This window comes from Rhinolophus sinicus, chromosome 17 (genome assembly GCF_057876585.1).
Source record: "Rhinolophus sinicus isolate RSI-liver-muscle chromosome 17, RSI-T2T, whole genome shotgun sequence".
NCBI classification, from domain to species: Eukaryota; Metazoa; Chordata; class Mammalia; order Chiroptera; family Rhinolophidae; genus Rhinolophus; species Rhinolophus sinicus.
The window spans coordinates 24586119-24600625 of NC_142517.1; positions in this window are offsets into that span (position 1 = coordinate 24586119).

Consider the following 14507-nt stretch of genomic DNA (forward strand, 5'->3'; position numbering starts at 1 on the left):
CACACACACACACTGACTGGTGAGACTAGATGAGTTAGGCTAGGGAATAATGGGAAATAAAACCAAGGAAGCTAAATTATAATATGTGGAACCTGGATAAAACTGTGTGATGGTTAATTTTATGTGTCTACTTGACTGGGCTAAGGGACGCCCAGATAACTGGTAAGCATTATATCTCAGTGTGTCTCTGGGGGTGCTTGGGGAAGAAAACAGCATTTGAATCAGTAGACTAACTGAGTAAAGAAAATCATCCTCTCCAAGGGTGGGTATCACCCAATCTGTTCAGGGCCTGAATAGAACAGAAAGCTGAGGAAGGGAGAATTTTCTCTTGTTTAGCACAGACAGCCATCCTTCCCTCAGCCATTGGTGCTCTTGGGTCTCAGGAGATTCTGACTCACTTGGGACTTTCACCACTGGCCCCTCGATTCTTAGGCCTTTGGACTCAGACTGAGTTACACCACAGCTTTCCTGGTTCTCCAGCAGAGGACAGATCGTGGGACTTCTTGGGCTCCATAATTGTGTGAGCTAATTCCTATAATAAATCTTCTCTTAGATATCCTTTTGGTTCTGTTTCTCTGGAACTCTAATACAGATGGTGCCTCAAGTTTACAGCAACAAGCAGAAGCAAGGTCACACTAGTGACGGAACAGGTTTTGGTTTTGCTCCTAGCAGTACTCCACCAGCACAACTGCTAGCAAGAGAGCTGGCTGCTGCCCATTGGAAACCACAAACATATGGGTAATTCACCAGTCAAATAAATCACCCTTCTAATAATTATAAATTATCTGTGTGCAGCAATGTATCATGGCACAGACAGAATAAGTTAATAGGGAAGGAAAATGTGTTTTCTAAGCATTTCATTTTATTTTACCATATTTGCATGATTAATAAGTGAGTTAGAAATGAAGAGGTAAAGGAAATGACAGATACCTCCAGCTTTTCCATAGTCTTAGGCACTAGTCCCCAAACTTTAGCATGCGTCAGAATATGGATGTGGAATTTGTGACTCAGTTGGGGGAGGAGGGCCAGGGAGGGGGCAGACCAAGAATTTACATTTCTAACAAACTCCCAGATGCTGCCAATGATTCTAGTCCAAGGATCACATTTTGAGAAATGCTAATCTAAGGAAAGAACACGTGATCACTTTTGCCTGAAAATCTATGTTAAGAATTATGTCTAATTGCCTCTCATTACTCAAGAGAACGTTTGACAGAGTGGAAAACATGAAACATTCTTTCCATTTGATTATTTTAATAAACTAGGCATGTCAGAAGATAAAACAGTCAACATCAAAAAGAAAAGTGAAGAAAATTATTTTAATTCAAATGTCTTGCCTCATATAACCCTGACTTGAATCAGAATTAAGAATGGGTTTGCATACCATTCATTAAAGTGATCAGATACTGTTTGTTTAATAAACAGTAATTCTATAATATCTTTATATATTGGAGAACCCGATAAACAGTTTATTAATACCATGAATGTAAAACTGTTACATTCACTTAAAACACAAAAGCACAAACAACTTTGGGAGGAGCTGTGTAATTATTCTGCAAGTGTACTGTCTTCTGAAGCCTGGAGATTGCTAAATAAAATATTTGCTCCATCTTTTAAAGTTTCTTTATAAACTTCAGGACATTATAGTGTTGAAAATAAAATATCTCTACCATACTTGGAAATGACTGATTGTTCTTTGACTATAACGATAAGTAACTACCAGAACCAGTTACAAAACCAGTCCCAACCTATCACTACTTCAGCAACCATACCTCTGAAAAAAAAAAAAAAAATCCATCAACAGTCCCTGATAATGATGATACTTTCATCATGAAGGGACAAGTGATTCTCAAATATCTCCTGCTCCTGAAATCTGCCAATCCTGCTACTCTATGGTTTTGCAAACCCTATAGAAGTTCAGGTCTCTGCTTTGTAAGACTCTGTCTATCAAGTATGGCTCTTCCTTAGTAAGCAATCGATTCAGTTTAATGAGCAAAAAAATTCAGCTTTATGTTTGTTTCAAATAATCCTCGATGTGTAATACCAAATGAAGCATCAATTGTCTGGGGCTGACTACTTACTCTTCCTAATACCGTGTTTCCCTGAAAATAAGACCTAACTGGAAAATAAGCCCTAGCATAATTTTTCGGGATGACATCCCCATAAGCCCTAATGCATCTTTTGGAGCAAACGTTAATATAAGACCCTGTTTTATTTTCGGGGTAACACAGTACCTACTTGGGGAATGTATAATCTCTCACTGATCAGATGGGTCTACATCAGTGGTTTTCAATGCAGGGGGGAGGGGGGACATTTGACAAAGTCCGCAGAGACTTTTGGTTGTCATGACTGAGGGGAGAAGAGGGCTATGGCATCCAGTAGGCAAGGCCAGTGGTGCTGCCAAACATCCTGCTGTGCACAGGACAGCCCCTTCACAGTGAGGAAGTCTCTGGCCCAAAATATCAGTGCCACTACTATTGAGAAACCCTGGCTTAAAACAATAAAATGTGAGAAGAATACTAGGAAATGAGGCTTATCTAAAAAAAAGGGAGAACCTGGGAAGATGTGAATCACTTTTTTGCCTACTTACTAACCAATCCACATTTTCATTGAATCTAAAACACGTTAGTTCTTCTAAAAATATTTCATGAAAGTACTCCTAACAGCAGAAAGATGGACGTTATTAAGCTCTCCAGCAGGTAATATTTTTTCTTTCATCCCACCCCATTAGATACCCTTCTGGCCCCAAAGGATAACAAATAGACACACTGAGCAGCCAGTCAAGTCTCTCCAGAATCAGTTCATTATAGTTTTTCAAGCCTGTCTCCTATAATTCTCCTTAATGCACATTCCATTTCATCAGGTTATGTTATCCATGCCGCTTCCCCCATTCCTTAAGCCTCTCAATCTTTCTGGCACTGACAGCTTGGAAGAGTTACATACATTCACAATTCCTTTCCTCCTTCTCACACTATTCCATTGCAAATAGTCTTCTACCTATTTCCTTTTATTTTTTTTCCAAATGTTTCTCTTAATGTCAATCAGGATACCCTGATTTCCAAATCCAATAGCAATCTATCAGTATCCTTTCACTTCAAACATTTTGCTATACAGCTAAGTTCTCACTTAACATAATTACTGAGTTCTTGGAACTGGTGAAACAATGTATCATGAAACCAATTTTAACCTAAGTTAATTGATATAAACAAGAGTAAAGGTTCCACAGCATCTCATCACCATTATAATGGAACATTGAACAAAACATTATTCAAGGACCTACTGCATCCCATAGTAGAGCTGGTTCCTATTTACCTGTATAACTTACTCCCTAGTCTACTTTAACACTGAACTTTCTTTGCTCCAAGTCTCTGACATCTCTTTGTCTTTCCTGCCCCTCTTCCACTTCTCCTAAATTTAGGCATTTCCTAAAGTTCTATTTGCAGATTTTTTTTCTTTCCTAGTTGCCATTCATAGAAGCACGTATGCCCCAAATCCACATTACAATCCGAACACTGTCTCCATGACTTTGGTGAAACATATAGGGTTGACTCTGGTTGACCATTACACAATTTTCTTCTGATTTAATTACTGAAATTCATCATACTGTTGTTGTGAGTGTAGATTAGTACAACATCTTTGGAAAATATTAGTCAATATCTGAAAAAGTTGATCATATACCTATTTTATGGCTCAGGATTCCACTTCCAGACATATACCCAACAGAAGTGCGTATATATGCTTACCAAAAAACATGTACAAGAATAGTCATAGCAACATTAGTCATTATACCAACAAACTGGAAACAACCCAAATGTCTCTCCATAGAAGGGATAAATAAGTTTGTGGCATGTTCCTCCAAAGGAATACTACGTAGTAGTATTGAAAAAGAAATGGTACATGCATCAACGTGGTTGCATCTCACAAACAAAATATTGAGCAAAAGAAGTAAACATAAACCATAACATTCAATATGAGTTCATTTATATAAAGGCCCCAAGTGACCAACCAAATCTCTGGTGATAGAAGTCAGAATAGCAATTACTTTTAAGTAGTAAGTGTGACACTTCTGGGGTGCTGGTAGTGTTTCATATTTTAATCTGGGTGGTGATTACACAGGTGTGTCCACTCTATAAAATATTACCAATCTATAGATATGTATGATTTGTTCACCCTTTATGTATGTTATATTTTAACTAAAACACTTAAAAATTTCCCAGGACACATCCTTAGATAGTTCCCATGCTCTCTTCTTGTAAGAAACAGAAACCACAACTTTTTAACACCCCTGTGAAGTCCTATTATCATTACTCAAACTGTGTGGGATTTGTCTTTCTAGAAGAATGAATCCTTGGATACATAATTGTCACATGACTGTTGGTCCAATTCAATAACTTTATAAAAGTTGTAACTAGTTTTATTCAAGATGAATTCAAGAATAGAGGCCAAATGAAACCTGCACTATTAAAGCTGTCTGCCATGTCACTTTCAACACATGCCACTTACATTTTTCATATTTTTCATGAGGAAGTTAGAAAATCATGTTCTATAAGACACAGATATACTTTTATAGCCTTTCTGAAAACTACTCTCTTCATCCTTCTCTTTTTGGTGTGATTGGATTTCAAAGCAACTTTTTAAGTTCTTAGTGGAAATCCACTTAATTAGAAACCAAACAGCTAATTGACTTTAACCCCTTTTAACATGTCTAAAGTTAAGTATTTGCACTAAAGTGCATTTGTTTTTATAATTGTTATAATGAGAATGTTCTTTTTTTGCCAATGAAGTGGTTTTCCTCCATATACAGGGATAAAATGAAAACAAAGGTCAGTTCTACAGAAAGCTTATCAAATAAAAAGTTCAACCGACTCTTGAAACTTGAATTAAGATTTTTTAGAAATTAAATTCAGGTAGTTAGTTAAAATTATTAATAAGTTAGGATGCTTTTATAAAGAAATGAGTTTAAACCTTTCTTTGGCTTTTCAAATAAATACATTTAACTGGCAAAACTGCCCTTATTTCAGCACTTGTCATCGGGACCAGATTTCTAAAATATTATCCTGACTTTTCACTCTTCTCCTTTCAAAATATATCATTTTTATGTGACAATTTATCATCTTCAGACTGTAGTCTCAGTCACTGTGTCATGTCAAGAACTGGAAATTCATAGTTAATAAATCCCTGGGAAAGAAGTCAGCAAAGAACAGAAACTGTTTTGAACCTCGTACTGGGTTACTGGGCCTAATAGGCAGCCTGTGAACAGGACTGAGGCACCAAAAATTTCTTTGAAAGAGTTTTATATTTGTTTTTAAAAGGGATTCAACCGAGTTTGGAAAAGTCAGAACTTCTTTGGATTTCCTCATACTTATCTTAAAGCCTTTTTTTTTTTTTTTTTTAACATATTTGAGGTGGGAATTCCATCATTTTTTCACACTACTTAGGGCCACAGGAGGGATTATTAGGGCCTCCTTTAATACGCTTCTAGATAAGGGTAGTGGGTCTTTGCAGCACAACCAGAGAAGAAACGTTAACAAGAAAATGCAAATCTGGACTTGATTTTTTCTGTCTTCGTACAACTACCTCTCTAAATGAAAGAATATCACAGACATAGATGGAGAAATATCCAGAACACATTTTCAGAGAAATTCTTCCCCTTCCTCACTTGAACTTTATTTCTATAGTCAACAAGAGAAGTAAATTTGGTTCACAACTGATTTTCCAAAGTTTCTTGTTGCCCCTCCCCCCCTGATGTTTTTACATAAATGTCTTTACTACAACTTCAAGATGTGCTAGCAATAAATAGTACATTATTAAAAACATCCAAGAAAAACAAAAATTAAATTCAAAACACTTACAGTTCTGCGTTTATTTCCAGTTTCTGAGGAAATGCCAGCACTTCAGGAAACCAGCCAAACACACACTGCCTTCCGTCAGGAGAGAAGATTCCAGAGACCCAAATGCTACATTGCAGTTTTCAAACCTGGGTATAAGTGGTAATCACCTGGAGAACTTGAAAAACAAGGTAGCCAACTACCCACCTTCAGCATCTGAGTTAACTGATATGGGGAGGGGCTCCCTGGCATTGGAAGGCTTTCAAAGCACCCAGGTGATTCTAATGTGCAGACAGAGTTAAGAACCACTGTTCTAAACCTAAAATTGATTTAAACTAAAGTAAAACATCTTGGGTTCTTAATTTATCTATCACATATTATTTTTTCTTTTTTTTACTTAGGAACCGAACTTTTAAAGTTTTAGCTCGCTGACATCACTGCAACACAAATCATATCCTTAATTTCAGACTTTTTTTTACCAGCTGCCACATTAGATGAATTAGAAAACATACACCATACAGGTAATTTACATTTCATCATCTCTCTCCTCCAACTGCTTAACTAGGCAGAATAGCAGCCTTAAGAATACACTCAGACTAAAATCCCAACTCTAACCCTTAACATCTAGGTAACCTTGTGATATTTCTCTGTGTACAGTATGTTTTCTCCTCTGTAAAGTGGAGATAATGATATTACCTACTTATCATAGGGTTATTATAAAAGATATATGAAGTAATGTGTGCAAAACATTCACCATAATGCCTGAATGAAACATTCTATTGTGTTCTCTGGGGGCATCAAGAACATATGGGCAAAAGATGGTGTAGTGAGATATATAGTATTACCCACACTTGAGGAAAAATGTGCTAGAGAAATGAAATACCTTGCTGAAGATCATGCATGTCGTAGGTTGTAATCCAGAATCTGAACCCTTGTCAGCCTGATCTGGAAGCCCCTGCACTTCCCATACAAATTCTGTGAATGGATTCTCCAAGATATTTATCTTGGAGATGGTTTGATGACACGTTCTAGTGTTTTTTTCATGTTGGATTTTTTTTTTTTTTAATAGAAAAGGGTCAAATTTGGGACAATTTTATAAGCAGTGTTCCCCTCTTAAATTCCGATTAGGGAAAAGTTTCTGCAGCAAGCTCACATTCCTTTGCTCCCACACTTCTCCTATAGGCATTGTATTTCTCCACCCAGGGCATAAGCAAAAGTCAAAGAATGTAGCTTGAACAGCTAATTCTTTCATTTTCTGCTTCGATCAGAGGTCCTGCTCCATCACTCTCGTTGACACCCTCAGAAGCTGTACCATCCATGTGGTTGCAGTCTATTAGGCAGCCTGTGACTTTCCTTGGCTTTCATTCTGCCATCTTCTCTTTGTTATTGGCAAATATTTCCCAGGGCACCACTGATTCTCCATCATCGTTGTTACTGACTCTCAGAAATGATAATATATACTCTTTCCCAAAATGTATGTGGCAGGAAAATAAGTCCTAGATATATCAGTAAGTGCATGGTAAAACAAAACAAAACAAAATAAAACGGCATTATGTGGCCAAATAAATTTGGGGAGTTCTAGGCTAAACAGAGTTTAATATCAAAGCCTTTAATATTCTAAAATATATTAGGTATTTTCAAGAAGGAAACATAATACGCAACATTGCAAATACAGTTTTAGAAACATGGAGTGCTCCTTGCTCACCCACATTATTTTCATTAACTTGCACTGTTTTCTGAAAGTGGTAGTTGCCACTTATTTGCTTTTCTCTTCACTTACTGCTCCTTCACTTGCAAAGCAGATCCACTAGCAAAAATATTCCATTAACAACAGCCACCTTAGTTCTCGCTCAATGAATTATGAAATACACCTGCAAAAATATGATACAAAACATCTAGAATAGGCCCCTACCTGGAACTAAAGTTGTGATTCACCTTTCACTTCGTCAGAAAACGTATGAAGCAAGAAACAGAACTTTCCAAGCATATCTGAAATACATGTATAGCTGGTTCACTGTGTAATAAACCCTTGGGATAGTTGCATTTGGATTAGAGCAGGGGTGTCCAAACTGCAGCCCGCAGGCCAACTGCGGCCCACAATCCATTTTTAATTGGCCTGCAGGAAATTCCAAAAATATATTTAGTTCACTTAAATAAACCAGGTGAGGCAGTACGTACTTCACCTCCAGTGAGTGGCACGGCTGTTTGTGTATTTTACCACATATGGCCCTTGGTGAAAAACGTTGAAAAAAGTTTGGACACCCCTGGATTAGAGCATAAACCAATATATTAAAAATGATATAAACTGATTACACAGAATGAAGTAATTATAACATGTGAGAAAGGCTAACTGGAGAATGCCGGTCTAGCTTAAAATTAATCTTTTTGAAACACAATTTGAGTCCCAATATTCTTTTTTCACTGGGCAATTTTCTACCCATTTTTCCTTCTTTTTATCATCATTTGCTGTTTACAGACAGGCTGTAATAATTCCAGGTTAATTTTATTACATTTTGAATGGCCTAAGTTTTATTCTTGGAGTCAGACGCGCTATCCGTTGCGCCATGAGGTCCTAAGTTTTATTCTTATACCACTGTATTAAGGAAACTCTGGGGCTGTTTCATATGTTGTTGAACCTTCTCATTTCACCTTTTTCACCACAGTTGTCCGTGCTTACTTTGAATGGAAGGTGCATCTCCTTTACCTTGAATTGTGAGACTACTGGAACTTCTTTTAGATGAAAATTTTCTTGCCCTCTGTTTAAAAACAGCAAGGAGTGATGAAAATATTAAGTGAATCTGTTCTCTCAATTACAGTGTTATTAAATAATACCTTACCCAACTGCATTGATGAATAATAATTAATGTTAATTAAGTATAATATTGTGTTAACTTACTTGAAGAGAAATTAAGTTGCTAAAAATATCAACTATTTCAGGAAAGATGTGAAATATGGTTGGATTTTCTCATTTTGGAAGTGCCAGCATTTTGCTGTTCTGTAGAAATAAATAAGCCCTAAAAAATGTTCTCTATAATCTTATATAAATTATTGCCATTATTACTTATTTGAGGTCCTGCAAATGGTAATGCTTGATTAAAGTGCTATAAATACCTGACAGGAGACGTGTTATAATAAAATGAACATGGTGTAGATTGGCTGTACCGGTTGCATTAAACATAGCCATAAAATAAAGCAGACATGGATTGGCGTGGTTATAATGGATAATTTGCATAGTAAGCTACTGCCCACCTTATGTGTTTTAAGAGCTTGCTAATGATGGGGAAGAGGAACAGGAATAAAGGTAAAAGGTGAAAATAGAATCCTTGCTTTATTGGGCCAGAGCTGCTAGGAATCAAAAGAAATTGTGAATTCTTTATTTAAAAAGTTCAAAGTTCATTCACGTAACAATTGTACTATGAAATAGTCAGGGGAAAACAATGGACTAAACCTATCTTTATTAAAGAAAAAAGTGAGGAGAAACTGTACACTGAATATAAATCTATAGGTACAGCATGTATATTTTTTGATGTGATATTAAAATATAGGGTATTTTCTTGTTTCGATGTCGTTTAGAACAAGTTTTATTTTTCACTAAACACTACAAAGAACTACATTTTCATTTAATTAACCTGCAGCCCAGAAAATAAAGGTTGGAATGGGACATTACAAACTACAAGTGGAAACAAACAAGGTGCTGAATGCAAAATGATTATATCTAATGTTTTCAAGGATGCTCTTTGAAAAGGCCTTGCAAAACATTGCTAGTTCTCACCTGCAGTTGTCTCCCTGTCTTTCCTCTGCCTGGCAACAATATAACTTGAAAATCCTTTGCTGCTTTGGAACACACGTTGCCTTAACATTTGTAATGTTATGATCTGTAATGTGGTTGTTAAAATGACTGTGCAAATGCTTTTGCTTTAGTGCAGGTGGTAGGGGGCAGGTATTAATCAATCATTCGATGTAAGTGTGGGTGAATCATGACTGTGTTAGTTGGGATGGCAAGAGTCACCGAGCCAATGTGGACAAAACAATGAGTGAGTCACTGCCTGGGTAGCCCAAAATGTCAACTTCCTCAGCACTTTTCAGCAGGAAATGAAAATAATTCAAAGAATATATATATATATATATATATGTTGTGCTGAAAAACCTTTGGAAAGACAGGCTTCTTTATGTGAACTGAATATTAACAAATGAAGCTTTTCAGGAATGTTAACAAAGAAAACATAGTTACCCATGTATATTTCTATGCTCACCCAGCGTCCAAACCAACCTGCATAAATAGTAAGTTAACACTTTCAAAGACCACCATCTTGTTGGGCATTGTACAGATCCATAGAAAATACATCACTAACTACTTATTCACCACTCTGCTCCCTTCACTCTCCATCCACAAAGCTCCAAAAGATTCACTCTAATATTCAAGTATTCTAAAAAGAACTAATTACTTAAAAATTAAGCCTATTTTAGAACACACCATGTATTACATAACAGTCTGCTGACCTGTATTGCCCACATAGGCTGTGGCTGTGTGGGGTGAGGTTGTTGTTGTTTAATGGAAAAGCTCTAGCTGTAAGAAAAGTGAGAACAATGGTTTTTGGGGCCACTTATTCAGTAATAGATACTAAGGCAGACTGATGTCTATTAGATTTGTATTTATATTTTTATGGGTTTTTTTTTTCATTTTTAGGAGAAAAATATTGTTTTTATTTCCTAGATAAGAAAACTAAGACCCCATATCTTTAAATTATCAAGTCTTACTTATATTTCCCATAGTGCATTCTTACTTCCTAAATGTACACATATATGTTTAAAAACACACAAAACAATTTAAAGGACCACCACAAAGATACAGTGTTCCCTGTCCATTCCAAACACCTCATTCTAAAATAACATGGATTTCAATTCGTCTTCCTTTACTGAAAACAGTCTTCAATGTGATAATGAAGCAAAATCACCTTTTTATAGACATTCAAAAATTACTTTTTAGTGCATAATAACACACAGCTCTCTCACTTTTATAATAAATTTTGCACTTGTAAAGACACATGCAAATAATTTGAAGGGCCAGTGGTGGGAAACTCACTGTATTGCTGTGAAGTCCCATTGCCTTTAACATTCCAGAAATCCTGAGTATTCTTTAGAGTTGTGTGCTCTGAAAATATATCCCCAGAAAACATATCAGAAGGGAGGAGTGAATGAAGGTGTGAAGAGTGGAAAAGGTAAGGAGGGGAAGGATAAAAATAACACTAATCTTAAACAGAAACCAAAGTCATTTGTTCTTCCCATTATGAATTTTTTTTTTTTTTTTTTTTTTTTTTTTAGTTTCAGGTGCATAAGACAAAGCAAAACTTAGATGTTTATCATTTATATCCCTCACACTGTGTGAAATTTGGTTAAACCATGGGACTTTCACATATCAAGAAAGTAGGAAACTTTAAAACAGAACTGTTAACAGAATAATATTAGAGTTAAAACATGCCAAATGAAAATTCATGTATGTAACTAAGGAGACATTATTGAACATATAACCATTTCAGGTCCAAATTTACACTTGTTTCTATGTATTTTACATCCATTGTAGGCCATAGCTTAATTTCCATCTCAACTGCCCATGGTCACTCAGTTAAGGGATTCAAAACTGAAGTGAGCTGGAACTATGATCATTGTTAAAGCTGGGTGACTGGTAGATGGAAAGTTGTTATACTAGTCTCTATAGACTTTATGGCCTGTTGGAAATTTTCCATAATAAATTTCCATTAAAAATTAGTCTAAATCTCAAATTCATATATTTTTACTTCATAGGTTACTTTTCCACATTTCTCCTTTAATTTGAATTTGGCATGAGAGGTAGTACAGGGCAAATACTAAAATTATTACCATTAAAAATAGAAAATATGGTCAGTCAAAAGAGAAGTAGAAACTAGCATGGAATATTAGAAAAAGAAGAGATCATGCTGAAATGTAAAGACAAGGAAAATCATGAATGAAAAGTGAAAAATGGTTGGAGGCAGTTTGGACGGTGTTTGAGGGAAAAGGGAGGGGAATAAACAAAAGCAGAGGAATGGGAAAATTCTGTGTGGGTTCAAGGAAGAGAGTTTGCCCAGTGTGGCTGGATCACGAGAGACAGAGAGAGAAGTGTTGAAAAGCAGGGGCCACATGATGAGAATTCTTGATGACTAAGGGTAGTAAAGAGGATAGAAATAAGAGCATGACATAACCAGTTATTATTTTTTTAATTCCTTTTTGAAGAATGAAATAACTCCAGAAAAGTGCATACATTGTATGGAAACAGTTCAAAGAATTATTGCAATGTGAATAATGTAACTACCACCCTATTAAAGAACATAACATTACCAGCCCCTCCACAAGGCTCTCTTGCACCCCCTCCCAATCCCTACCTCCCCTGCTTCTCAAACACCATTGGTTACCTCAACTGGTTCTTGAGCTTTCTATGAAAGGAATCATACTGTATTTTTAATTTTTGTTGTTCTGGTGGGTTTTAGAAATTTCCCCTTATGGTGTTAATTATTAATGACATTATATGTGTTTTAATATTTTCATTTGTTATTAGATATCCTATTTTCTGGAGGGTCTGTTTGAGACTTGTGGGTTTTTTGTTGTTGTTGATAAGGATAATGCTGTTTATATATATATTGGGTTATCCATGTTTTATTTATTGACTAGTAAGAATTCTTATACTATGATAAGGCATACTCTTTATTGAGTATATATATTGCAAATATCTCTTTCCACTCTATTGCTTATCTCTTTACTCCTTAAATAGCATCTTTTAGTGAGTAGAAAGAAATCTTTACTAATGAATGGCAATCTTTTCCCATTATAATTAGGACATTTTGTACCCTGTTAAAGAAATGATTCTTTACCACAATGTTTATGAAGACATTCTTTTATGTTACTTATAGAAAAGTTATTGTATTTGACTCTCATGTTTAGATCTAAAATCTGCTTGGAACTAATTTTTGTGTATGTAAACTCTCCTTCAAAAGTAAAAAAATAAATAAATATTAAACTTTGGTAATGATGTGCATGCTGGAGCATTTAGGAAAAAGTGTACTGGTATCTCCAATTTATTTTGAAATGCATCAAAAAATAATGGATTGATGAAAGGTAAAAGGATAGGTAGTGAGATGTGTATGTAGGAAAGCAAATTTAGTAAAATATTAATGGTAGAATATAGCGGGTATACCAGTATTCACTGTAAAATTATTTGAACTTTGTTGAATGTTTGAAAATTTCTATAATATGTTATAAATATTAATCAATGAATTTTACTGTGTTAAAAATAAAGGAAAATTGATATCATCTCAATAGATTCAGATGAAGCATTTGATGAAACTCAATATCCATTCATAATACAAATTCTCAGCAAACACGGAATAGAAGGAAACCTCTTAGACCCAATATAAGATACTAACTGTAGGTTGGATTGTGACCCCAAAAAGATATGCTGAAGTTTTTATCCCTGCTACCTGTGAATGTGTCCTTATTTAGAAATAGAATATTTGCAGGTGTAACTAATGAGTTAAAATGAGGTATTGAAGTATTGAAGTAAAGTGATTTAGTCATTAAATCCAATGACTAGTGTCCTTGTAAGAAGACCATGTGAAGACACAGCAAAGTTGATGCGAAGACACACACACACAGATAAATAATGGCCATGTTAAGACAAAAATTGGAGAAATGCAGCTATAAGCCAAAGAATTCCAAGGATTTCTAACCACTAGAAGCTAGGAAGAGTCAAGGAAGTCTCCTCCCCTAGAGAGTTTAGAGAGAGCATGACCTTAGCAACATCTTGATTTTAGAATTCTAGCCTCCAGATTTTGAGAGAATCAGTTTCTGTTGTTTTAAGCACCCAATTTGTGGTAATTTGTTCCAGCAGTTCTAGGAAACTAATACAGTACCTATGAAAAAATCAACAGCTAACATTGTACTTAATGGTTAAAATATGAATACCTTTCCTCAAAGACTGAGAAACACACAAGGGTGTCTGCTTTCATCACTTCTGTTTAACAATGTACTTGAGGTCCTATCCTCAAGTGTAATAAGGCAAGAAATTGCAATGAAGGCATACAGATTGGAACATGTAAAGGAAAACGATTTTTACTTGCAGCTAAGATGATCTTATATGTAGAAGATGCCACCAAATCTGAGCTTCCAACAGTTTGAATTGCAACAAGGAAGGCTACAAGAATAGTGTCTCAAGAAGTAAAATAATTGGATTTGCTGACACATTGGTACCTAATTTGTCAGGGCAGTTAGGGTACAGGAAGCCCAAACTTCAGCAACATAAGGAAAATGTGGAAAGTGAGGGAGGAAAAATGTGAAGAGTGAAAAGAAGAGAGAGGTACATAGGAAAGATAATCAGCAAAAGATTCCTGGCTGGGAGGATAAAGGCAAAATGGAAGAAGAAAGGGAGAAGTTGAATACATAGCAGAGAGAAGGAAAAATGATGGAGTGAGGTTTCTGAGGTGAGAGAAAATGATACAGAGAATGTAGATGGAGCATTTGATCTTCAAGTGGAAGGTTATCTTACCACCTGGTGTTTATGGGGGCAGTGGTGAGGATAGAAACGATATAACCAATTTTGAAAGGAGGAAAGGGGCACTGGAGGAAGTGTCGCGTCCAGCACAAGAGCAGTGGGAAGCGAGAAGGGAGGTGCAA